The sequence below is a fragment of the Amblyraja radiata genome, chromosome 14 (genome assembly GCF_010909765.2).
Source record: "Amblyraja radiata isolate CabotCenter1 chromosome 14, sAmbRad1.1.pri, whole genome shotgun sequence".
Lineage (NCBI taxonomy): Eukaryota > Metazoa > Chordata > Chondrichthyes > Rajiformes > Rajidae > Amblyraja > Amblyraja radiata.
In genome coordinates, this window is record NC_045969.1 from 5971240 (window position 1) to 5998720 (window position 27481).

The following is a 27481-nucleotide window of genomic DNA, read 5'->3' on the forward strand; positions in this document are numbered from 1 at the left end:
AAAGATCCCTTTATACAAAGTTTAATATTGCGAGTAGCTCATTTTGGGCCCATTATATCCCGCAGTATTTTTCTGGGCATTTGAGGGCACAAATCTACCGCAATGTGAACGTTCTAAACCAGCGCGTTCACAGGATCCCACTGGAAAGCTGATTTAAATGGGCATTTATTTACAGCAATTAAACACTAAATTCCTTCCATTTGGTCTATAAATTAATGTAAATGAGATTTTAAAATCATGTTTTATTGTGAATTATTTGTGAATATTATTTGGACATTTAGGCTATTTAAAAATGTTAATCATTTATTAAGAAATGGATAGATGTTTAGATCTAGTAATTGAAGTCTGAAATTAGCTACAATTAGGTAACTAACTAATTATATGCTTTAATTTCAGGTCATCCAAGTAAGATTATTTTATATTTGTTTCAGAATGCTTCAATCTATGATAACTGAAAATTTCATTCAGTTCTCTTAATTTTTAAGAAAGTTATGGGCTTTTGACTGTTCACGATCACAGCTTTTTTGTTATGTCCATAGAAAATCAATAGGGAACAAGATGCTCATTTCCCAGTATGAAAATGGCCATAACTTTTTAAATACTTGAGATATGAAAGTGAATTAGGTGTCAAATTAAACTTATTTTTATGCTTTATCTGATGGGATAGATTACAGACTTGATTTTTAAAATCTCAAAATTTTGTAACATTGCTACTCTATAAGCAATGCACTGGCTGATGAAGGCCAATGTGCCAAAAGCCTTTTTGAGCCTTTTGGGTGTGTCAGGGATTGTTGACTTGACTGCAGTAGAATCGAAGAGGATTTACACAGACAAGCGTTCTTGTCCAAGCTCTCCTGGCAATCGGGGCCAGTGTTAATTGCCTTATTGACAGAAGCTGGCCGCACAGAGCCCACTGGTTCTTCCTTAATCAATACCTCCTTACATTACCAAGTCCTTCCAGGTCCATAAAGTTGATGAAGTGTCAATGGCACGGCCACAGTCTCCCGTTCCCCTCAATGTAAATACCATTCCGTTAGCCATTTGTCTTGACTGCTGACAGTTATGTGGCTGCAGAGCCTGTTAAAGATGAGGGATGAATGTCTCCCCGCTTCTGTATCACCAGCCTAGCGATAGCAACTCCCAATGCAATGCATAGCCGCAGTGACTGCACCTCGACACACACACACACACACAAGCCCGACAGAACCGAGTCAAAGATAGACACAAACAGCTGGAGTAACTCAGCGGGTCAGACAGCATCTCTGAAGGGAAGGAATAGAGGTGACGTTTCGGGTCGAGACCCCTTCTTCTGACTGAGTGTCAGGGGAGAGGTTCAGTTGCAGAGATAAGGAAGTGTGAAAGCCCTGTCCCACGGTACGAGTTCATTCCAAGAGCTCTCCCGAGTTTAAAAAAAATCAAACTCGTGGTAAGCACGGAGAATGAACGTAGCGGGTACGTCGGAGCTCCGGGACGTCTCTTAGCGGCTTGTAACGCTAACGGCAGGTACTCGGGAAGATTCGCTAACGGCAGGTAAGCACGGGAAGACTCGTGAAGATTTTTCAACATGTTGAAAAATGTCCACGAGAGCCCCGAGTACCGACGAGCGGCCATTACCGTAAATCTCCGAGTTCGAATCAGGGCAAACTCGGGAGAGCTCTTGGAATGAACTCGTACCGTGGGACAGGGCTTTAAGAGATCATAAGAGATGCAGATCAAGGAAAATGTATTGTTAGGTCGAGGAAGGTGACAACACAACAAATCGGTGGGGGGGGGGGGGGGGGGAGGGGGGCTGGAGATTGAGGGAAAGCAAGGGTGACTTGAAGTTAGAGAAGTCAAGATTCATACCGCTGGGGCGCAAGCCGAAGACTTGCGCCCCAGGACTATCCCCCGCGCCCATGCGGAATTCACCGACTTCATTAACTTCCCAACTAATTTCCATCCTGCACTCAAATTCACTTGGACCATCTCTGACATGTCCTTACCTATTCCTTTTCTTCAGCGATGCCGCCTGTCCCACTGAGTTACTCCAGGTGTTTGTGTCTATCTGCGGTTTAAACCAACATCTGCTGTTCCTCCCTGCACGTAACCAGGTCAAACACGGTTGACTTCCTTTCATGCGGTCAGGAGTGGCTCAACTGGAAACAGCCCCAGGAGCTGAGTGCGTAACCCAGACCTCAGCTCCCCGAGCTTATAGATGATGTGGGGGTCCCCTCTATCAGCTGGACCACTTAGGTGATCCTCAGTGTCCTGGTCACTAACGTTATCCATGATGGCGCAGCGGTAGAGTTGCTGCCTCACAGAGCCAGAGACCCGGGTTCGATCCCGACTACGCGCGCTGTCTGTACGGAGTTTGTACGTTCTCTCCGTGACCTGCGTGGGTTTTCTCCGGAATCTTCGGTTTCCTCCCACACTCCAAAGACGTACACGCATGGTGCAAGTGTAAACTGTCCCTAATGTGCATAGGATAATGTTAATGAGCGGGGATCGCTGGTCGGCGTGGACTCGGTGGGCCGAAGGGCCTGATTCCGCGCTGTATTATCGCCAAAATAAAAAATAAATAAAAACATTGAGTGGTGGTGCTGGCTCGAAGGGCCGAATGGCCTACTCCTGCACCTGTTTTTCTATGTTTTATGTTTTCGACTCGCTGGAGTTTAGATGAGTGGGGGCCCTCTTTAAACAGTGAATAGTGAAATGCCGGGAGAGAATGAGTGCGGAGATTATTGACAATTGATACCAATCACTAACACGGGTAAACCACTCATCCCTAAACGGTGAAGGATCGGACAACAGAACTGCTCGCGTTCAGGGGAAGTTCGGCACTCAGACACAAGAATGACTTCGGAGTTAAAGCTATGTCCATCTGTGATAATCTCACAGTACAGTTCCTCAATGAGCGCACATTACCTGTTTAAATTGTTTTGTGTAATGCATTTAAAACTGACACCTTCCAAGTAGGTAATCAAACAGTCGGAGAGAGTGGCTGGACACTTACGGCACCAGAGAACAAAATAAATTAACATCTGAAGAGAGGCACAAAAAGCTGGAGTAAAGGCCTGTCCCACCAGCATGCGTTTGCATGCGTCTAGCGCGACCAAACGTGGTGGCTTGAGGCGTACGGCCTCGCGGGGCCGGTCCCACTTCCAACCGCGGAGCCGTCTGGAGTTGTGCGGGGCTGGTCCCAACATTATACTCACCAATCAGCTGGGCAGGAGGCGGGCCGACTGAATTTGGAGGTCGCACGGGGTCGGGCGGTTACGTCATCACGCAACGGCACGGCGGGCGGTGACATCATCGCGCAACGCCACGCGTTAGGTGTACGCCATCAAGATGCTGCGTAGGGCGTCAAGACGCTGCGTACGCCGTCGAGACGCTGCATAAGGCCCGTCGAGGCGGTGCGTACGGCCTCAATGCGGCTGCGGGCCGACAGGCCGTTGTCGCGCGGAACTTTTGGACAGTGTCAGTATTTCGGAGCCCCGCGCGATGTCGGGACCAGCCCCTACACAACTCCATACGGCTCCGGCGATCGAAGTGGGACCGGCCCCGCGAGGCCGTACGGCTCAAGCGACCACGTTAGCTCGCGCTAGCCGCATGCAGTCGCATGCTGGTGGGACAGGCCCTTAACTCAGCGGGTCAGGCAGCATCTCTGGTGAAAAGGAGTAGGTGACGTTTCGAGTCGAGACCCTTCGTCAGACATCTGTACTGTTGATTCTAGTTGATGTGCTGAGATGGTCTCTGGATTTCTGAGTCCTGTCCTTGATGAATGCCTGTCAGAGTAGAACACTAATAGCCTGGGGTTGCTGCCTCACAGCGCCAGAGACCCGGGTTCGATCCTGACTACGGGTGCTGTCTGTACGGAGTTTGTACGTTCTCCCCGTGACCCATGTGGGTTTTCTCCGGGTGCTCCGGTTTCCTCCCACAGACGTGCAGGGTTGCAGGCTCATTGGCTTCTGGTGTGTAGGGCAGACCTAGTGTGCGGGTGATCGCTGGTCAGCATGGACTCGGTGGGCCGAAGGGCCTGTTTCACGCTGTGTTTCCGAACTACCCTTTGTGGCAACGTCTCAAAAGCTCTCCTCTCTCTCTCTGGGAAAGCGAGAAAATAAAAAGCAGCCCACCAATTAGAACCAGTTCAATTTTACAAACTGCTCTAAGTGGTTCCATTAAAGGACATTCATTAGTTTGCCAGGGTGCTATACAAATTAAAATTATTGTTGTGGAGTGGTCCGCTGGAGGCCTTGCAGCAGCCTGGGGCTCAATTAGATCAGACATAGAAACAAAGCAAATAGGTGCAGGAGTAGGCCATTAGGCCTCTCGAGCCAGCACCGTCATTCAACATCATCTTGACTGATCATCCAACATCCGTACCCCGTTCCTGCTTTTTTCCCCATATCCCTTGATCCCGTCAGCCCTAAGAGCAAAATCTAGCTCTCTCTTGAAAACATCCAGTGAATTGGCCTCCACTGCCTCTGTGGCAGAGAATTCCACAGATTCACAACTCTCTGGGTGAAAAGGTTTTTCCTCATCTCAGCCCTAAATGACCTACCCCTTATTTTTAAACCGTGACCCCTGGTTCTGGACTCCCCCAACATCGGGAACATTTTTCCTGCATTTCACCTGTCCAGTCAACCCCTTGATAATTTTATATGTTTCTATAAGATGCCCTCGACTATTTTATGTTTCTATAAGATCCCTTCGATAATTTTAAGTTTCTATAAGATCCCTTTGATAATTTTATATGTTTCTATAAGATCCCCTCGATATTTTAAAGGCCCTGTCCCACTTACGTGTCCTTGGCACGCAAATTACACATCCTCGTCGTCGCGCTGAGGTGCACGGGCATCGTGTGGCCGCACAGGGCCGGTCCCACTGAGAAGCGCGGAGGGGTATGGAGTTGTGCGCGACATCGCGCGGCGCGGAGGGATTTTGTAGCGAACAAAATCTTCGCGCGCCACCGGACTATCGCGTGACTGACGGCCAAAGTGGGACAGGCCCAAGACCCTGGCACGTCGCGACGTCTCACCTCCAACAGCAGCACAAGCAGGCAAACGATCGTCGAACTCGGCCTGGGGCTCACGGCCGTTGCGGATCCGGATCCGCCCCCACTTCTACTCCCAGAGCGGGGCCAAGAAAATTGAAGATGGACACAAAATGTAGGAGTAACTCAGCGGGACCGGCAGACTGGAGATAAGGAATGGATGACGTTTCGGGTCAAGACCCTTCTTTCAGACTGAAGAAGGGTCTCGACCCGAAAAACATCACCCATTGCTTCTCTCCAGAGATGCTGCCGGTCCCGCTGAGTTACTCCTGCATTTTGTGTCCATCTTCAAATGATGTCACGCGCTCCAGATGGCTGTGCGGGCGCATGAAGACGCGCGTGACCTTCGCGGAACCTTCGCGCCTCCACGAGACAACGAGGTCACGTAATTAGCGTGCCAAGGACACGTAAGTGGGACAGGGGCTTAAGATTTTTACTAAACTGTTGAGGCTTGTGATCATAAGTCCTGTTGAACCAGTGGGATCACGAAATAGTGGCCAACCAGCTGGAACAAACACAATCCCCTTGCCTCACTGAACCCCCCCGGCATCCCAACTCCCATTCAATGGAAGCAATCCAACCCTTGCCATCACACAAACTGCCAGGAACTTTGATGAATTTAATTGGTGTGATTCCTTATCCTACTTTCAATGGGTTGCATTTCTTTCAAAGAAACATTTTTTTCAATTCATTTACAAAGCGCCTTTCATGACTTTAGCTCAAAGTGGGTTGCGGCCACTGATGTATCTTTTGAAGTGTGGTCTTTGTGAAGTGTGGGTGGCATGGTGGGGCGCTGGTAGAGGTGCTGCCTTACAGCACCAGAGACCCAGGTTCAATCCTGACTATGGCTGCTGTCTGTACGAAGTTTGTACGTCCTCACTGCGACTGCCGGCGGCTGCTCCGGTTTCCTCCCACACTCCAAAAACATACAGGTTTCCAGATCCGGCACAAAATGTCAGAGTAACTCAGCGGGACAGGCAGCATCGCTGGAGAGATGGAATGGGTGACGTTTCGGGTCGAGACCCTTCTTCAGACTGATAAAAGTCAGATCAGGGACTGATGAAGGAACGTCACCCGAACCTGGAACGTCAGAAGGATGAGGGGGTATCTTATAGACACATATAAAATTATAAAAGGACTGGATTCAGGAAAAATGTTCCCAATGTTGGGCGAGTCCAGAACCAGGGGCCACAGTCCTAGAATAAAGGGGAGGCCATTTAAGACTGATGTGAGAAAAAACGTTTTCACCCAGAGAGTTGTGAATTTATGGAATTCCCTGCCACAGAGGGCAGTGGAGGCTAAGTCACTGGATGGATTTAAGAGAGAGTTAGATAGAGCTCTAGGGGCTGGTGGAGTCAAGGGATATGGGGAGAAGGCAGGCACAGGTTATTGATTGGGGACGATCAGCCATGATCACAATGAATGGTGGTGCTGGCTCGAAGGGCCGAATGGCCTCATCCTGCACCTATTTTTTTCTATTTTCTATGTCACCCAATTCCTTTCCTCCAGAGACGCTGCCTGACGCACTGAGTGACTCCAGCACTGTCGGTGTGAACCAGCAAACGCAGTTCCTTCTCACAAAAGGATTTTGTGGGAATCTGGGATGTTATTCCTGGGATGTCAGGACTTTCATATGAAGAAAGACTGGATAGACTCGGTTTGTACTCGCTAGAATTTAGAAGATTGAGGGGGGATCTTATAGAAACTTACAAAATTCTTAAGGGGTTGGACAGGCTAGATGCAGGAAGATTGTTCCCGATGTTGGAGAAGTCCAGAACAAGGGGTCACAGTTTAAGGATAAGGGGGAAATCTTTTAGGACCGAGATGAGGAAAACATTTTTTACACAGAGAGTGGTGAATCTGTGGAATTCTCTGCCACAGAAGGTAGTTGAGGCCAGTTCATTGGCTATATTTAAGAGGGAGTTAGATGTGGCCCTTGTGGCTAAAGGGATCAGGGGGTATAGAGAGAAGACAGGTTACTGAGTTGGATGATCAGCCATGATCATATTGAATGGCGGTGCAGGCTTGAAGTGCCGAATGGTCTACTCCTGCACCTATTTTCTATGTTTCTATGTTTCTATGATTGAAGGTTAATTGGCTTCAGTAAAAAAAATTGCACTCTGTCCCTAGTGTGGAGAATAGTGCGAGTGTTCGGGGAGATCGCTGGTCGGTGGGGACTCGGTGGGTCGAAGAGCCTGTTTCCGCGCTGGATCTCTAAAGTTCAAAGTCTATTGTGATTTTAAAGATGTGGACAGCACCCGGCAAGTTTCAATGAAACGCAATGTAATGTTTTGATTGATGATATTGATTGAGGAATAACTCCTGTCCCCAGGGTGACCTGCTCTTCTCCAGAGTATGCGACTGGATCTTTGACAAGTAACCTCGAATAAACGTACCTTTTTATCCTCTGCCAAATCCAAACCCGGTCATCAGACTGGATCCAAACTGGAATTAAAGTAGGAATCCACTGCATCTGGTGTTCCAGATGTGACCTCCTGGAGATCGGCAAGACCAAGCGCAGGCTCGGCGATCGTTTAGCCGAAGCATTTACGCTTGGTTCACCAACCGTCCACACGCCTGCAGTACTGTGTGCAGTTTTAGTCTCCAAATTTGAGAAAGGACATCCTTGCTATACATTGAGTGCAGCGTAGGTTCACCAGGTTAATTTCCGGGATGGCGGGACTGACATATGTTGATTGGATGGATCGGCTGGGCTTGTACACTCTGGAATTTAGAAGGATGAGAGAGGATCTTATTGAAACATATAAGATTATTAAGGGTTTGGGCACGCTAGAGGCAAGAAACATGTTCCTGATGTTGGGGGAGTCCAGAATCAGGGGGCCACAGTTTAAGAATAAAGGGGTAGGCCATTTAAAACGGAGATGAGGAAAATCTTTTTCACTCAGAGGGTTGTGAATCTGTGGAATTCTCTGCCTCAGAAGGCAGTGCAGGCCCATTCTCCGTATGCTTTCAAGAGAGAGTTGGATAAAGCTCTTAAAGATAGCGGGGTCAGGGGATATGGGGAAAAGGCAGGAACGGAGTACTGATTGGGGATGATCAGCCATGATCACAATGAATGGCGGTGCTGGCTCGTAGGGCCGAATGGCCTACTCCTGCACCTATTGTCGACTGTCTATTTCAGTTCTGTTTAGTTTATTGTCACGTGTACCGAGATACAGTGAAAAGCTTTTCTTGCATGCTAACCCGCCAGCAGAAAAACAATACATGATTACAATCGAGCCAGTATTTCGATACATACATGATAAGGAAATAATGTTTAGAGCAAAGCTAAGCAGCAAAGTCCGATCCCCTTCCCCTTCCCATATGGATCTCTCTATCCTGGGACCCTCCCATTGCCAGTGTGAGGCCACACGCAAGCTGGAGGAACAACTCCTCATATTTCACTTGAGCAGCTTCCAGCCAGGTACAGGGGCGCAGTGGTAGAGTTGCCTCCTTCCAGCCCCAGAGACCCGGGTTCGATCCAGACTGCGGGTGCTGTCTTTACGGAGTTTGCACGTTCTCCCCCGTGACCCGCGTGGGTTTTCTCCGGGTGCCCCGGTTTCCTCCCACACTACAAAGACATGCAGGTTGATCGGTCAATTGGCTTCGGTAAAGTTGTAAATTGTCCCCAGTGTGTGCAGGACAGGGCCAGCGTACGGGGATCGCTGGTCGCCACGGACGCGGTGGGCTGAAGGGTGTGTTTCCGCGCTGTATCTCTAAACTAAGCCAAACTGGTGCTGCTACACCCAAGCTAACCGCCAGCAAAGCATTATAACCCAGAATGATAAATACTCATCCTCCATACTGTTTTAATTTGAGGGCTTGGTTATTAAGTGAGAAGTACCTAGGTACGAAATGTTGTAATACTCCTTCATCTCACTAGGGGGGGACTGTGGGTCAATGACTCACTATTGCCCTCTTTTGTCTAGTGAACGGTACTGCAGAATTTGGAGGTAGGGGGAGTGGAATCTTCTACTGAATGTTCAATGGCACGTTATTTGTCACATGTACCAAGGTACAGTGAAATCCATTTTCAGTAGGTGCATGGATACGGAGGGAATACGGATCACGGGCAGGCAGGGGTGATAGATGTAACTTAGCACCATGTATGGCACGGGCATTGTGGGCCGAAGGGCCTGATTCTGTACTGTACTGTTGTATGCTGTATCAGACGGCACGGTGGCGCAGCGGTAGAGTTGCTGCCTTACAGCGCCGGAGACCCGGGTTCGATCCCGACTACGGGCGCTGTCTGTACGGAGTTTGTACGTCCTCCCCGTGACATGGGTGGGTTTTCTCCGCGATCATCGGTTTCCTCCCACGCTCCTGAGTAAAGGGCGGCACGGTGGCGCAGCGGTAGAGTTGCTGCCTTACAGCGATGTAGACCTGGGTTCGATCCTGACTACGGGTGCTGTCTGTATGTTCTCCCCGTGACCTGCGTGGGTTTTCTCTAAGATCTTCGGTTTCCTCCCGCACTCCAAAGACGTACAGATATGTAGGCTTGGAGTATGCGTAAATTTTCCCTAGTAGTAGGATAGGTTTATAGTGCGGGGATCGCTGGCCGATACAGACTCGGCGGTCCGATGGGCCTATTTCCGCTCTGTGTCAATAAAAACTAAAAAAATTTTAAAATAAATCCGAAGATGTAAAGGTTTGCAGATTAATTGCCTTGGTATAGATGTAAATTGTCCCTAGTGTGTGTGTGTGTGTGTGTGTGTGTGTGGGATAGTGTTAATGTGCGGGGAACGCTGGTCGGCGCGGAATCGGTGGGCCGAAGGGCCTGTTTCCACGCTGTGTCTCTAAACTAAACTGATCTGCTTGGAGACAGATGTAAAAAACAAACCTGACTCTCCCTGGCCCTACATCAACAATCATCAGCTAACCTGCAGTATTCTGTGGAACCTCATTTGAAGAAAGGAAAATAGATTATTATGACAGCAGCACATGGTACACTCTCTGCAGGTTCGCCGAAATTACCGTGTTATAAAAACGATATTAATTATGAACAACAAAGAAGAGGTTGAGAGCTTAAAGTAGTAATTCAATAATTTATGACACAAGCACCGCAGTTTTGATTGAATTACTGGGTTGTAGCTCAGCGCTTACCCACTTCTCAATCAAACCTCGTCTCCAAGAAACAAGAGAAGGTTTTGTGCAGAGAAGGTTTCTGCCTAACAGGCCCACAGCACTCGGATACCAGGCGGACAATGTATTTTTAAACAGGTGCATTTTCCGAGGAGTTTTGCTCTCGAGGAAGTCCCTCCTTAATTGCCCTCGCCAAGGCAGTGGTGAGGCCAAGCTAGAACCCAGGGGCGGCACAGTGGGGCAGCGGGTAGAGTTGCCACCTTACAGAGCCAGAAACCCGGGTTCAATAGACAATAGACAATAGGTGCAGGAGTAGGCCATTCGGCCCTTCGAGCCAGCACTGCCATCCAATGTGATCATGGCTGATCATCCCCAATCAGTACCCCGTTCCTCCGAATGGCCTCCTCCTGCACCTATTGTCTATTGTCTATTGTCTATGGAATATTGGAGGAAACCGGAGCACCCAGAGAAAGGAGAACGTACAAACTCTGTACAGACAGCACCCACAGTCGAGATCGCAACCGGGATTCTGGCGCTGTAAGGCAGCAACTCTACCGCTGCGCCACCGTGCCACACGTCCGATAAACCTTGTCTGCACCCTCTCCGCAATGACCAGAACTGCAATATTCCAAATACGGCCTCACCAAAGGCCACGTTAAACATTGGTTTAAAAAATGTGTCGAATGTTCAATCTGCAACGTTTAGAAATGTCGACTTTCTAAAGGGGCTGTCCCACTTGGGAGACCTAATCCGCGAGTTTAGAAGAGTGTCTTCGACCTTCAAACTCGCAGCATGGTCGACACGTGGTCCTAGGAGGTCCTATGAGGTCGCTGGAACTCTCCTTCATGCTCGAGGGAAGTTCCCGAATACTCGTGGCCTCAGCTAGGTCGCGGAAATTTTTTCAGCATGTTGAAATATTTTCTGCTAGTAAAATTTGGTCGGCATGGTTCTTTTTGACTCGTAGTGCAGTGGAGTGGGGTCGCTATTTAGTTACAGGCAGTCGAGGGCAGCCATAGGCAGTCTCCTTCGCTGACCGGGCATTTTGATTGGCTCATTGGAGTTTTCAGGACCAACCAAAACCGACTGGTAGGTAAAACGTCCGCTAAACTTTATTAAACCTCTTAAAAGTATCCCCACTCATCCCACCCCCCCTTCTCCCCCCTTCTCTCTCCTTCTTCCCCATCACCCTCCCCTTTTTCCCTCCTCTCTCCACCTCTCCCCTTCTCTCTCCTTCTCTCCTACTCTCTTCCCTTCTCTCCGCCCCCCTCCGCACTCTCTAAAGGACTTACCGTACACTGTGGCAGCCGTTTACCTTCCTGTTCATCGTGCAGACAGCGCTCCCCCGCTTTCCCTGGCCCACGCCTTCGCGATGTGTGTGTGCGTGCGGCTGGATAATTTGGGTTCAGACTGGCCAAGTCAAGTGAAAATGTTTCAGCGTGTATCATTCATCCTTGGAGCACCGTTCTGTAAGCGACGTGGTCCTTGTACAAGCCAAGTTACAGCCATCATGTTGAATGGACCATTTAATTGGCCATGCTTTCAGTTGCTTTTGAAAGCATAGTTTGCCTTTGGTGAATAAGATGGAGAATCAAATCGCAACTCAGAAATTAGATTTTACTTTCTCTTCGGTACTTGAAAAAAAAAACCGCAAGCTAGTTCCGAAGGTAGACAAAATTCCTGGAGAAACTCAGCGGGTGAGGCAGCGTCCACGGAGCGAAGGGAATAGACAACGTTTCGGGCCGAAACCCTTCTTCAGACAGTTCCAAATCAAGTTCTCCCAAAAAGAAATTAATAAAGAAATTAATAAAAGAAAGTCCTTGATTATGCTGCTGGCAGAATAAGGTATGAATGGAGTCAATGGAAGGGAGGTTGGTGTAGAATCAACCAAGGGTCCCAACTCGAAACATCACCTATGGCTGGTGATCAGGAAACAACTTAGCACTCAATACCAAGAAATCAAAATAACCATATAACAATTACAGCACGGAAACAGGCCAACTCGGCCCTACAAGTCCGTGCCGAACAACTTTTTTCCCTTAGTCCCACCTGCCTGCACTCATACCATAACCCTCCATTCCCTTCTCATCCATATGCCTATCCAATTTATTTTTAAATGATACCAACGAACCTGCCGCCACCACTTCCACTGGAAGCTCATTCCACACCGCTACCACTCTCTGAGTAAAGAAGTTCCCCCTCATGTTACCCCTAAACTTATGTCCCTTAATTCTGAAGTCATGTCCTCTTGTTTGAAATCTTCCCTATTCTCAAAGGGAAAAGCTTGATCACATCAACTCTGTCTATCCCTCTCATCATTTTAAAGACCTCTATCAAGTCCCCCCTTAACCTTCTGCGCTCCAGAGAATAAAGACCTAACTTATTCAACCTATCTCTGTAACTTAGTTGTTGAAACCCAGGCAACATTCTAGTAAATCTCCTCTGTACTCTCTCTATTTTGTTGACATCCTTCCTATAATTGGGCGACCAAAATTGTACACCATACTCCAGATTTGGTCTCACCAATGCCTTGTACAATTTTAACATTACATCCCAGCTTCTAAATGCTCTGATTTATAAAGGCTAGCATACCAAAAGCTTTCTTTACCACCCTATCTATATGAGATTCCACCTTCAAGGAACTATGCACGGTTATTCCCAGATCCCTCTGTTCAACTGTATTCTTCAATTCCCTACCATTTATCATGTACGTCCTATTTTGATTTGTCCTGCCAAGGTGTAACACCTCACATTTATCAGCATTAAACTCCATCTGCCATCTTTCAGCCCATTTTTCCAAATGGCCTAAATCACTCTGTAGACTTTGGAAATCCTCTTCATTATCCACAACACCCCCTATCTTTGTATCATCTGCATACTTACTAATCCAAATTTACCACCCCTTCATCCAGATCATTGATGTACATAACAAACAACAAAGGACCCAACACCGATCCCTGAGGCACCCCACAAGTCACCTAGCTCATCATCGACTTCAGGAAGAAGTAGGGTGACCATCCCCCACTGCACATAAATGGAGAAAGAGTGGACAGAGTCTCCAGTTTCGTGTGCCTGGGCACCCACATCTCAGCAGATCTCAGGTGGTCAACTAACATGCCCTCCCTGGTAAAGAAGGCACAACAACGGCTTCACTTCCTAAGATCACTCAGGAAAGTCAACTTGCCACAACGGCTGTTAGTGTCATTCTACCGTTGCTCCATAGAGGGTGTCCTGACACATGGCATCCTGGTGTGGTATGGCAACAGTTCTGCGGCTGACAACAAGGCTCTGCAGATAGTCACCAACACAGCCCAGAAGATCACCAGCACACACCTGCAAGAGATGCCCTGGAAGAGATCTATACCCTCGTTGCCTGCGAAAGGCAGCACGCATACTAGAGGACTCGTCTCAACCCGCATATCACTTGTTTGCCCTTCTGCCCTCAGGAAAGCGTTACAGGTCCATCAAATCACACAGCACAAGATGAACAAACAGTTTCTACCCCAAGGTCATCACCAATCTGAACTGAATACACCTCCCCCCCCACCCCCCATAGCCAATATTTTGTACTGCTATAACACTACACTGTGAAATATTGTACATTCTGACTTGACGACGTTTTTCTTGCCGTCTTTGCTGTTATCATTGTCGGTATTTATTTATCTGCTACGTTAGAGCTCCGCTCGGGCAGTGCGCCTGAAATTTCCTTGTATGTATTTATAGTGACAATAAATAGTGTTATGCTCTGTAAAAAGCATATCTATTTTACAGAGATGCTCTCTGCCCCGCCGATTTACTCCAGTATTTTGTGTCCATCTTCAGTTTAAACCAGCATTTGCCGCTCCTTCCCACACACTCCTGGTTTTCTTGAAGGATCCTCAGGTTCTGAAATCTTTCTTTTCCCGCAGAGGCTACCTGACCTTGTTAGTGTTTCCTCCATGTCGGTTTTTATCTCGGGTTTCCAGCAGCTGCATTTTAAAAAATATATAATATATATTTAATTGCCCGATTCTCTGTAAACGGGTATGATTTTTATATGCTATTCTTACCATGGATGGAATGGAAGGGAAATATTGTCTATCAGAACTCTGACGGAATTTCCTTGGGCACACAGAGGGAATATGCCCAAGTTAGAGAGGAGAGCTGGCCTGAAGTACTATCTACTCCATTGGAGACCCTCGGACTGTCTTTGATCGGACTTTACTGGCTTTATCTTACAGTAAACGTTATGTATAGAAACATAGAAACATAGAAAATAGGTGCAGGAGTAGGCCATTCGGCCCTTCGAGCCTGCGCCGCCACAAGGGCCACATCTAACTCCCTCTTAAATATAGCCAATGAACTGGCCTCAACTACCTTCTGTGGCAGAGGATTCCAACAGATTCACCACTCTCTGTGTAAAAAATGATTTTCTCATCTCGGTTCTAAAAGACTTCCCTCTTATCCTTAAACTGTGACCCCTAGTTCTGGACTTCCCCAACATCGGGAATAATCTTCCTGCATCTAGCCTGTCTAGCCTAGAATTTTGTAAGTTTCTATAAGATCCCCCCTCAATCTTCTAAATTCTAGCATGTACAAGCCGAGTCTATCCAGTCTTTCTTCATATGAAAGTCCTGACATCCCAGGAATCAGTCTGGTGAACCTTCTCTGTACTCCCTCTATGGCAAGAATGTCTTTCCTCAGATTAGGAGACCAAAACTGTACGCAATACTCCAGGTGTGGTCTCACCAAGACCCTGCACAACTGCAGTAGAACCTCCCTGCTCCTATACTCAAATCCGTTTGCTATGAATGCTAACATACCATTTGCTTTCTTCACTGCCTGCTGCACCTGCATTCCTACTTTCAATATTGTATATGTATTGTAACCATGGCTCGATTGTAATTATTCCTACGCGTCAAACTATAACTGCATTAGTTTGGTTTAGACATCAAAAGGAATGCACTAATTTGTACGGTGGAAACAAAGAACGGCAGATGCTGGTTTACATCAAAGATGGAGACAAAGTGCTGGAGCATCTCTGCGGGTCAGGCAGCATCTCTGGAGACAATATGACGGGTGACGTTTTAAGGTCAGGACACCTTCTTCAGACTGAAGAAGTGTCCCGACCCAAAAGGTCACCCATCGTTTTCCTCCAGAGATGCTGCCTGACCCTCTCCTATCCCTTACGGGGATCGCTAGTCGGCACGGACTCGGTGGGCCGAAGGGCCTGTTTCCGCGGTGTATCCCAAAGCTAAACTAAACTTCTCTTATCCAAAACTAGTCTGCAAAAGGGTCTCGACCCCAAAACGTCACCCATTCCTTCTCGCCAGAGATGCTGCCCGTCCCGCTGAGTTACTCCAGCATTTTGTGTCTATCTGCGGTTTAAACCAGCATCTGCAGTTCCTTCCTGCACCGTCGAGTTACTTTGTGACCACGCACGGAATGATGTCCCGTTTGGCACCAAATATCACTGCATCATTGCAATGTGATTTCCGCCTCAATGGTTTTATTTGAGAGATCAGACCTTAAACATAAAACCAATACGTCAAGCAGACACAGGTCATTGGGGCTGAGGAGTTAAATACAGGGCTAAGCCTCACCACTTCATCACTGCTTGCATCCTCTATTATTAATAATAAAATGAGGGGAAAAAAAAATCGCTTGTTGATTACTTGTTAGGGCAGCACGGTGGTGCAGCGGTAGAGTTGCTGCCTTACAGCACCAGAAACCCGGGTTCGATCCTGACTACAGGTGTGTTGTCTGTACGTTCCCCTCGTGGCCTGCGTGGGTTTTCTCCAGGTGCTGTCGCCTTCCTCCCACACTCTAAAGACGTGCAGGTTTGAAGGTTAATTGGCTCCGGTAAAAAATTGTAAATTGTCCCTTAGTGTGTGGGATACTGCTAGTAGATAATAGACAATAGGTGCAGGAGTAGGTCATTCGGCCCTTCGAGCCAGCACCGCCATTCAATGTGATCGTGGCTGATCATCCACAATCAGTACCCCAATCCTGCCTTCTCCCCATATCCCCCGACTCCGCTATCTTTAAGAGCCCTTTCTTGCTCTCTCTTGAAAGTATCCAGAGAACGGGCCTCTGAGGCAGAGAATTCCACAGACACACAACTCTCTGTGTGTAAAAGTGTTTCCTCATCTCCGTTCTAAATGGCCAACCCCTTATTCTTAAACTGTGGCCCCTGGTTCTGGAATCCCCCAACATTGTGAACATGTTTCCTGCCTCTAGCGTGTCCGAACCCTTAATAATCTTATTTGTTTCCATAAGACTCCCTCTCATCCTTCTAAACTCCAGAGTGTACAAGCTCAGCTGCTCCATTCTCTCAGCATATGACAGTCCCGCCGTGCCGGGAATTAACTTTGGATTGTATGGAGATAGCTGGTCGGCCTGTACTTGGTTGGGCCGAAGGGCCTGTTTCCGTGCTGTATCACTAACCTAAACTAAAGCTGACATGATCGGCAGTGCAATTTAATCAGGGCAACATTGATTTGGGATCCTGTAAGTGCTGAAAAGAATAGTAAAATGCAATCCAATTTTGAGTCTTACTTATTATTAGATTTTTGAATTGGTGCCAAGCTGATCTTGATGGATTCCCACCCAATGCAGTAGCCATTACCTAGGTTAATAGTTTTGCAGGTTTATGCATCGTAGTAAGTTAATTGGAGGAACAGCGCCTCATATCTCGCTCAGCCAGCTTACACCCCAGCGATATGAACATTGATTTCTCTAACTTCAAGTAACCCTTGCTTTCCCTCTCTCTCCGTCCCTTCCCAGTTCTCCGGCTAGTCCTGTCGCCCTCCCCGATGTCACATGGTCACCTTCCCCTCAGCCAGCGACGAACCATTCTACATTATTTTTATTCTACACCCTACACTTCTATATTCCCGGAGGTTGCAGGTGGTTGCCGGAGGTTGCAGGTAGTGGAAGCAGGTGGGGAGACTGACAAAAACATCCGGGAACCGCACGGAGACCTTGGGCGGGGCGCAAAGTCTCCAGAGGTTTCCGTTCCGGTTTCCTAAGTGGGACAGGGGCATAAATAAGGGTGAACGGGTGATCGATGGTCGGCGTGGACTCAGTGGGCCGAAGGGCCTGTTTCCATGCTGCACTTTCATAAGTGATAGGAGCAGAATTAGGCCTATCGGCCCATCAAGTCTGCTCCACCTTTCAATCATGGCTGATCTATCTCCCCCTCCTAACCCCATTCTCCTGCCTTCTCCCCGTAACTCCCTGATACCCGTATCTTTAAAACTAAGCCAAACTCTCGATTCCATTCACATGCACAGAATCTGTCAGCAGTGCCGAGTACTTTCAGCATTCCCCCGTTATTTTTCAGAGTTAGGGGGAGATGCCCTCGTTGTTGGCCCCTCTGCGTGTTCTCAGTCGGGCATGGGGAGAGAATGGTTTTACAGACAGTGGTGGCTAATGCATCTGAAGCACTTTGGGAAAATGCTAAAAGGGAGAAAAAGTAGCAAAGTGCTTTGCAAATCGTGCCAGCGCTTCACCTTTATGATGAGAACATCCATTTAAGCACATCTGCCGAGTCGCCTGAAGGCAGCCAAGAATTCTTTTTTTTTTTTTTTTTTTTTTTTTTTTTAAAAAGCAAAATGAAATATTGTTCAGAATCTGTGCCCATGAAAGTGGACCAGGAACTCGATGACATCACGGACACCCCGACACAAGCGGTTCCTTTGTCCACAAAGGCCAACTTGTTTTCACGCCAAGTTGCCTTCACTGAGGCTCAGTCTTGAATGGAGCAAATTCAGAGCCATTTTTTTAAAGCGTATCTAGCAGCAACCAGGAATTGGCTTCCACTGCTGACAAAGGGGCATTATTAATGAACATAGTGGCTCTCTGTCGGGTTGCAGGTCAGACAAACTCCACCGCTAACGGGGAAAGTTAAAGATAGCGTTGGTTTCAATGATGTGGGCGGCACGGTGGCGCAGCTGGCAGAGCTGTTGCCTCGCAGCTCCAGAGACACGGGTTCGATCCTGACCTCATAGAAACATAGACAATAGGTGCAGGAGTAGGCTATTCGGCCCTTCGAGCCTGCACCGCCATTCAATATGATCATGGCTGATCATCCACAATCAGTACCCCAATCCTGCCTCTCCCCATATCCCCCGACTCCGCTATCTTTAAGAGCCCTTTCTTGCTCTCTCTTGAAAGTATCCAGAGAACGGGCCTCTGAGGCAGAGAATTCCACAGACACACAACTCTCTGTGTGTAAAAGTGTTTCCTCATCTCTGTTCTAAATGGCCAACCCCTTATTCTTAAACTGTGGCCCCTGGTTCTGGAATCCCCCAACATTGGGAACATGTTTCCTGCCTCTAGCGTGTCCGAACCCTTAATAATCTTATTTGTTTCCATAAGACCCCATCTCATCCTTCTAAACTCCAGAGTGTACAAGCTCAGCTGCTCCATTCTCTCAGCATATGACAGTCCCGCCGTGCCGGGAATTAACTTTGGATTGTATGGAGATAGCTGGTCGGCCTGTACTTGGTTGGGCCGAAGGGCCTGTTTCCGCGCTGTATCACTAACCTAAACTAAAGCTGACATGATCGGCAGTGCAATTTAATCAGGGCAACATTGATTTGGGATCCTGTAAGTGCTGAAAAGAATAGTAAAATGCAAACCAATTTGGAGTCTTACTTATTATTAGGTTTTTGAATTGGTGCCAAGCTGATCACTTTAGCCACAAGGGCCACATCTAACTCCCTCTTAAATATAGCCAATTAACTGGCCTCAACTACCTTCTGTGGCAGAGAATTCCACAGATTCACCACTCTCTGTGTAAACATTTTTTTTCTCATCTCGGTCCTACACGACTTCCCCCTTATCCTTAAACTGTGACCCCTTGTTCTGGACTTCCCCAACATCGGGAACAATCTTCCTGCATCTAGTCTGTCCAACCCCTTAAGAATTTTGTAAGTTTATATAAGATCCCCCCTCAATCTTCTAAATTCTAGCGTGTAGAAGCCGAGTCTATCCAGTCTTTCTTCATATGAAAGCCCTGACATCCCAGGAATCAGTCTGGTGAACCTTCTCTTTACTCCCTCTATGGCAAGAATGTCAGATTAGGAGACCAAAACTGTACGCAATACTCCAGGTGTGGTCTCACCAAGACCCTGTACAACTGCAGTAGAACCTCCCTGCTCTTATACTCAAATTCTTTTTGAGTATTGGGCGCTGTCTGCGCGGAGCTTGCACGTTCTCCCTGTGGCTGCGTGGGCTGAAAAACGTAGAAACATAGAAAAAAGGTGCAGGAGTAGGCCATTCGGCCCTTCGAGCCAGCTCTACCATTCAATGTGATCGTGGCTGATCATCCCCAATCAGTACCACGTTCCTGCTTTCACCCATATTTCGTGATTCCCTCAGCCCGAAGAGCTCTATAACCATATAATCCATATAACAATTACAGCACGGAAACAGGCCATCTCGGCCCTTCTACTCCTTGCCGAACACTTATTCACCCCTAGTTCCAACTACCTGCACTCAGACCATAACCCTCCATTCCTTTCCCGTCCATATACCTATCCAATTTATTTTTAAATGATAAAATCGATAAATCTATCTAAAGGGGCCGTCCCACTTGGGCGACTTAATTGACGAGTTTAGAAGAGTTTAGGAGAGTTTGAAAAAATGACATGTTGGAGACCTCCTTCGACTATGTTGAAGACCAGCTTCGAGTAGCTACAACTAACTACAACTAACTTCGGGAAAATTGGACACCGAATAGTGGAGAGTGAAGACGACCTCTTTCGTTCTCTTTTGACCTCCCTTCGACTATGATGAAGACTATCTATGACTACCTTCGACTACCCTCGATTACCTACGACTAACATGCCGACCTACTACGACCTACTACGACTAAACCTACGAGTAAAAAAAGTACAGATTTTTCTATGGCGACCTTTTTTTACGTTAAAAAAAACGCTGCGACCTAGCTGAGGCCTCGAGTACACGGAGATCACTATCGAGCATGAAGGAGAGTTACAAAGACCTCCTACGACCTCACATGAGTTGAGGGCAAACTCGCCAGAACGCGCGGATTAGTTCGCCCAAGTGGGACAGGCCCTAAACTCTCTCTTGAAAACATCCATTGAATTGGCCTCCACTGCCTTCTGTGGCAGAGAATTCCACAGATTCACAACTCTCTGGGTGAAAAAGTTTGTCCTCATCTCACTCCTAAATTGCCTGCCCCTTATTCTTAAACAGTGACATCTGGTTCTGGACTCCCCCAACATCGGGAAAATTTTTCCTGCATCTAGCCTGTCAAATCCTTTAAGAATTTTATATGTTTCTATGAGATCTCCTCTCATCCTTCTAAATTCAAGAGAGTACAAGCCCAGTCGACACATACTTTCCTCCCACATTCCGAAGACCTGCGGGGGCTCTCACTTCAGAGACTTTGCCAGCCTCGACTGGAACAGGTCTACTGCCCAACCTCAGGACTAAACTTGCAAGGAGCTTGTTCATCCTTTACCTTGCTCATAGCAACACATTCAATTAAAGGAAGACATCAGTGCGCATCGAGACACAAGGTGACTGCATTAATATTAATAATTCAGTGGCCTTTGAAAGCGAGCGAGAGGTGCATTTGCCAAGATTTATCACATCAATTCTTCAACCGGAAAGTCGAAAAACTTTTAGTTGGAACTGTTGAGTTATGGTAGAACGCATCAACAATGCATGTAAAGGAAGGACTACTTGAATGGAAGTCCTTTTAATCTGTCAGAAAGACCAGTTGTCATACACTCATATATATACATATACATCAAGTATACATATACATACATATACATATACACACACACACACACACACACACACATGTATATATATACATAAAGTAGAAACATAGAAAATAGGTGTAGGAGTAGGCCATCCGGCCCTTCGAGCCTGCACCGCCATTCAATATGATCATGGCTGATCATCCAACTCAGTATCCTGTACCTGCCTTCTCTCCATACCCCCTGATCCCTTTAGCCACAAGGGCTACATCTAACTCCCTCTTAAATATAGCCAATTAACTGGCCTCAACTACCTTCTGTGGCAGAGAATTCCAGAGATTCATCACTCACTGTGTGAATTTTTTTTTTCTCATCTCGGTCCTAAACGACTTCCCCCTTATCCTTAAACTGTGACCCCTTGTTCTGGACTTCCCCAACATCGGGAATAATCTTCCTGCATCTAGTCTGTCCAACCCCTTAAGAATTTTGTAAGTTTCTATAAGATCCCCCCTCAGTCTTCTAAATTCTAACGAGTACAAGCCGATACATATGCACACACACACACACACACATATATATATATACAGTATACATCATCATCATCGGCGGTCACTTGAAACGAGTATGACTGTCCTCTCCTCTCCATAGGGTCGTCTACTTGTGGGTCTGTAGATGTCTGTAGAGGCCGATCTGCGATCCACACACACTTTTTTTTTCTTTTTTTTTTTTTTCGTTATTCAAAAAATGTATTCAATTATTAAATATAATATTACACTACAATAAAACAAGCCAGAACCCACCACCATAATACAATACAAACACGTATCCATAATAAACTACTATACAAGACAGAACGGGACGACAGATGGCACAATGAGCTAAGTGTTCGGCTGGCAACCGGAAGCTTTCCCCCTCTCTCTCTGTCCCTCTCCCACCCGAGTTATCCGACTAGTTTCACTGTCCATCCAACTCATTGTATTGATTGAATGACTCGTTGTCACCTTCCCCTCAGCCAACTATGAACCGTTCTACATTTCCTTGATCTTCGTCTGCTCTGATTTTTCGTTTTCACACCTTACATTCTCTTTGTGCCCTTCTCTATCTCCAGTTTTCCTTCTCCCCTGACTCTCAGTCTGAAGAAGGACAGCACGGTGGCGCAGCGGTAGAGTTGCTGCCTCACAGCGGAGACCCGGGTTCGACCCCGACTACGGGTGCTGTCTTTGCGGAGTTTGTACGTTCTCCCCGTGACCTGCGTGGGTTTTCTCCAAGATCTTCGGTTTCCTCCCACACGTGCAGGTTTTATACTCGGCATAAGTGTAAATTGTCCGTAGTGTGTGGAGGATAGTGTTAATGTGCGGGGTTCGCTGGTCAGCGTGGATTCGGAGGGCCTGTTTCCACCCCGTTTCTCCAAACCAAACTAAGGATCTCAACCCAAAATGGCTCCCATTCCTCTTCAGCGGGACTGCCATATGCTGAGAGAATGGAGCAGCTGGGCTTGTACACTCAAGAGTTTAGAAGGAGAGGGGATCTTATTGAAACATATAAGATTGTTAAGGGTTTGGACACGCTAGAGGCAGGAAACATGTTCCCGATGTTGGGAGAGTCCAGAACCAGGGGCCCCAGTTTAAGAATAAGGAGTAAGCCATTTAGAACGGAGACAAGGAAACATTTTTTCTCACAGAGAGTGGTGAGTCTGTGGAATCCTCTGCCTCAGTGGGCGGTGGAGGCAGGTTCTCTGGATGCTTTCAAGAGGGAGCTAGATAGGGCTCTTAAAAATAGTCAGGGGATATGGGGATAAGGCAGGAACAGGGTACTGATTGGAGATGATCAGCCATGATCACATTGAATGGTGGTGCTGGATCGAAGGGCCGAATGGCCTACTCCTGCACCTATTATCTATTGTCTATTGTCAATATGGGATTAGTGCATATGATAGTCAAAGCGTGACACAATGGGTCAAAGGGCTTGTCTCCAGGTTTGAAATCTATGACTGGGGTAACACGTCTGCCCAATACAAATGCAAGAAATTTCAAAGAGACATAGAAACATAGATAATAAGAGTAGGTGTAGGTCATTCGGCCCTTAGAGTCAACACCGCCATTCAATAAGATCATGGCTGATCATCCAGGAATCAGTACCCTGTTCCTGCTTTTTCCCCATATCTCGTGATTCCGTTAGCCCTAAGAGCTATATCCAACTCACAGGCCAGATCGGACAACAATGGCAAATATCTTTCCTTGGAAGCAAGAAGATGATCTTTGACCAATGTTGCTGGACCGGTGTATTCGCAGTCTGCAAACATTCGCAGTCGAGTTTGTTTACTGTCGTGATTCACTCAGCCTTTCATCTGCCTTCGTCTGAGCAATATTCTGGTTCACTGTAATCTTTGGCAGTGATGCTTGGTTGAATATATTCATGATTCACTGTGCCGATGGTCAGAGCAACAACATAACATCTCACAACTCTGGCGGAGTAGATGCTTAGTTTAGTTTAGTTCAGCTTCGAGACACAGAAACAGGCCCTTCGGCCCACCGAGTCCGCGCCGACCAGCGATCCCCCACACCAACACTATCTGATGCATACCAGGGGCTATTTAAACATGCCAATTAACCTACAAACCTAAAGGTATCTGGACTACACATCTTCCCACCCTGCTTCCTGTAAGGACTCCATCCCCTATTCCCAATTCCTCCGCCTATGCCGCATCTGCTCCCAGGATGAGGCGTTCCACACCAGGGCATCTGAAATGTCCTCATTCTTCAGGGAACGGGGTTTCCCCTCCTCCACCATAGATGAGGCTCGCACCAGGGTCTCTTCCATACCCCGCAACACTGCTCTCTCTCCCCATCCCCGCACTCGCAACAAGGGCAGAGTCCCCCTAGTCCTCACCTTTCACCCCACCAGCCGGCACATACAACAAGTAATCCTCCGTCAGTTTCGCCACCTCCAACGTGACCCCACCACTCGCCACATCTTCCCATCTCCCCCCATATCTGCCTTCCGCAAAGACCGCTCCCTCCGTAACTCCCTTGTCAATTATTCCCTTCCCTCCCCTCCCCGGGCACTTTCCGTTGCAACCGCAAGAGACGCAACACCTGTCCCTTTACCTCCCCCCTCGACTCCATTCAAGGACCCAAGCAGTCGTTCCAGGTGCCACAGAGGTTCACCTGCATCTCCTCCAACCTCATCTACTGCATCCGCTGCTCTAGATGTCAGCTGATCTACATCGGTGAGACCAAGCGGAGCCTGGGCGATCGTTTCGTCGAACACCTCCGCTCGGTCCGCATTAACCAACCTGACCTCCCGGTGGCTCAGCACTTCAACTTCCCCTCCCATTCCCAATCCGACCTCTCTGTCCTGGGTCTCCTCCATGGCCAGAGTGAGCAACAGCGGAAATTGGAGGAGCAGCACCTCACCCTGCAGCCTGCGGGCGTGAACATTGAATTCTCCCAATTTTGTTAGCCCTCGGGCTGTCTCCTCCCATCCCTCAGCCCTCGGGCTCCTCCTCCTCCTTTTTCCTTCCTTCTCCCCGCCACTCCCTATCAGTCTGAAGAAGGGTTTCGGCCCGAAACGTTGCCTATTTCCTTCGCTCCATAGATGCTGCTGCACCCGCTGAGTTTCTCCAGCAAAAAAAAAATTTTTTGTGTACCTTCGATTTTCCAGCATCTGCAGATCCTTCTTAAACAACCTACAAACCTGTACGTCTTTGGAAGGTGGGAGGGAACTGGAGCGCCCGGAGAAAACCCACGCAGGTCACAAGGATAAAGCACAAACTGTGTCCAGACAGCACCCGTATTCGGAATGGCCTGTTGCCCCGCTGGATCTCTGAAGTCTAAAAGTTTAATGTCAAAGGCCGGCCACGGTGGCACAGCGGTAGTGTTGCTGCCTTTCAGCGAATGCAGTGCCGGAGACCCGGGTTCGATCCCGACTACGGGTGCTGTCTGTACGGAGTTTGTACGTTCTCCCCCGTGACCTGCGTGGGCTTTCTCTGAGATCTTCGGTATCTTGCCACACTCCAAAGACGTACAGGCTTGTAGGTGAATTGGCTTGGTGTATGTGTAAATTGTCCCTAGTGCGTGTAGGATAGTGTTAGTGTGCGGGGATCGCTGGTCAGTGCCGACCCGGTGGGCCGAAGGGCCTGTTTCCACGCTGTATCCATAAACTAAAAAACGAAACTAAATGGGACTAGAACAATAGAAGATGAAGGAATCTCCCTGACACACGGAAGGCAATCTGCCATGTTGTGAGAGAGGGGGGGGGGGGGGGGGGGGGGGCTGGTGTGAGGGAGCCAGGCGCGTCGGAAAGAACACGACGCGATGAAAGAGGGTGCGATTATCATTGCAGCTGTCATTCCAAGCACCACCCTTGGATGTGCATTGTTTTAACAACGTATCGAATGTTTCAAGTAACACAAAGATAAAAGAGCATTTAGAAGGAAAGTGGAGACTGAAGAGTAAAGGGCCTGTCCCACCTGGCGATTTTTTCGACGACTGCCAGCGTCAGTCATATCAGTGTCGCCAAAAGATTTTGAACATTTTCGAAATCCAGCACTTGAAAAATCACCGTACGCCATGCGCCATCACGCCGTGAGTTTTTCGGTGACCTGATGCCGGCACTCGCCGAAAAGTGGGACAGGCCCTTAAGAGATTGTGTCTGATTGTAGCTGTAATCCTGGGGCAGGTAAGAAGCCTGGTTGGGGCGGCACGGTGGGGGCAGCGGTAGAGTTGCTGCCCTGCCTTGCAGCGCCAGAGACCCAGGTTCGATCCTGACTACGGGTGCTGCCCGTACAGAGTTTGCACGTACTCCCCTGCGACTGCGGGGGGTTTCTCCGGGTGCTCCGGTTTCCTTCCACACACCAAAGAGGTGCGGATTTGTAGGTTCACTGGCTTCCGTATATTATCCCTAGAGTGTGTGTAGGATGTGAAACTGGGGTAAGATAGAACTAGTGCAGGTGAACGCTGGTTGGCGCGGGCTCTGTGCGCCAAAGGTCTCTAGTTCTCGGAGCAGAATTAGGCCATTCGGCCCTTCAAGTCCTCGCCGCCATTCAATCGCGGCTGATCTATTATTCCCCTCAACCCCATTCTTTTTGCCTTTTCCCCGTAACCCCTGACACCCGTACCAATCACAAATCTGTCAACCTGCGTCATAAAAATATCCACCGACTTGGCCTCCACAGCTGTATGTGGCAATGAAGTCCACCGATTCACCACCCTCGGACTAAATAAATTCCTCCTCATCTCTGAAGGGCCTGTTTCCACACTGCGTCTCCAAACTAAAAAGCGTCCTGAGTGCAATTGAAAGAAAACGGATTTGTTTCCTCCTGGTACTTTTCAATGTTCCAATGTACAATAATGTTTTACTTGTCACATGCACAACTGCACAATGAAATTCTTCTTGCATGTTTACACAAGCAGGCGCCACCATGTTCCAATTCCAAAGCCCAATGTCCAGCCCGGTCCGGTCCACCCGCTCGTTCGGTCTACTGGAGCAGCTCGCGCTCCAGGCGAGCCCCAGGCTCCTTCAGGGCCTTCCTTCCGTCGCCTTCAACTGACTTGGCCCGCGAACCAACGTCCCTCTCCTCTCCTCATCCGGCCACCTATGTCCGACCTTATCGCCTATAGCCGACCTTGAAGGCGTTGATGGTGTTATCCCGGTTCACCTTCCCTGCGGCCCTTGCTCCGGGCATCCGACGTCTCCAGCTCCCTCCTGGTTACGGCATCCGACCAGCCTGCAGGATGGGTTCCGCTGCGATGTAGATCTTTTTCCGGTGAAGAGACCGGCTCCCAAGCCTTAGTTTAGTTTGGTTTAGTTGAGAGATACAGCGCGGAAACAGGCCCTTCGGCCCCACCGAGACAGCACCAGCCAGCGATCCCCGCACATTAACACAAGCCGACGCGCATTAGGGACAATTTACACTTATACCAAGGATACAAACCCAAGCCCATTGACCTACAAACCTGTGCGTCTTTGGAGTGCGGGAGGGAAGCGTAGATGAAGAAAAGCCACGCAGGTCATGGGGAGAACGTACAAACTCCGTACAGGCAGTCGGGATCGAACCCGGGTCTCGTAAGGGCAGCAACCCTGTGCCATCGAGTCTATTCCCGAGAATTGCAAAGGAATTGCCTTCTTCCCAGAGGTAAAGGGACATCCATGCAAGGCCACAAGGTCAGCAATCCCAGCAAACTTTTGAATGCACCATCCTCCAACAACGAGTTGATCAGCACCACTATGATGGGTTAAATACATTTATGCCGCACATATAAGACACTGGGTTCAATACCGACTGCCATTCTGGCACCTTATTCAAAGTACAACCCAGGAACTCAGCTGCACAGGCAGCATCTCTGTAGAGAAGGAATAGGTGACGTTTCTCCCCATTCCTCCCCCATCCTAGTTCTCCGACTCCTCATTATATTTTACCGATTGTGTACTTCGTTGTCACCTTCCCCTCAGCGAACAATGATCCATTCTACATTTTTCCTTGCTCGTCGCCCCCTTTGATCTCTCATTTTCACACCTTACCCTTCCAAATCTCTAGGGTCCCCCTCTCCCCCTCACTCTCAGTCTGAAGAAGGGTCTCGACCCGAAACGTCGCCCATTCCTTCTTCCCCAGAGATGCTGGCTGTCCCACTGAGTTACTCAGGCATTT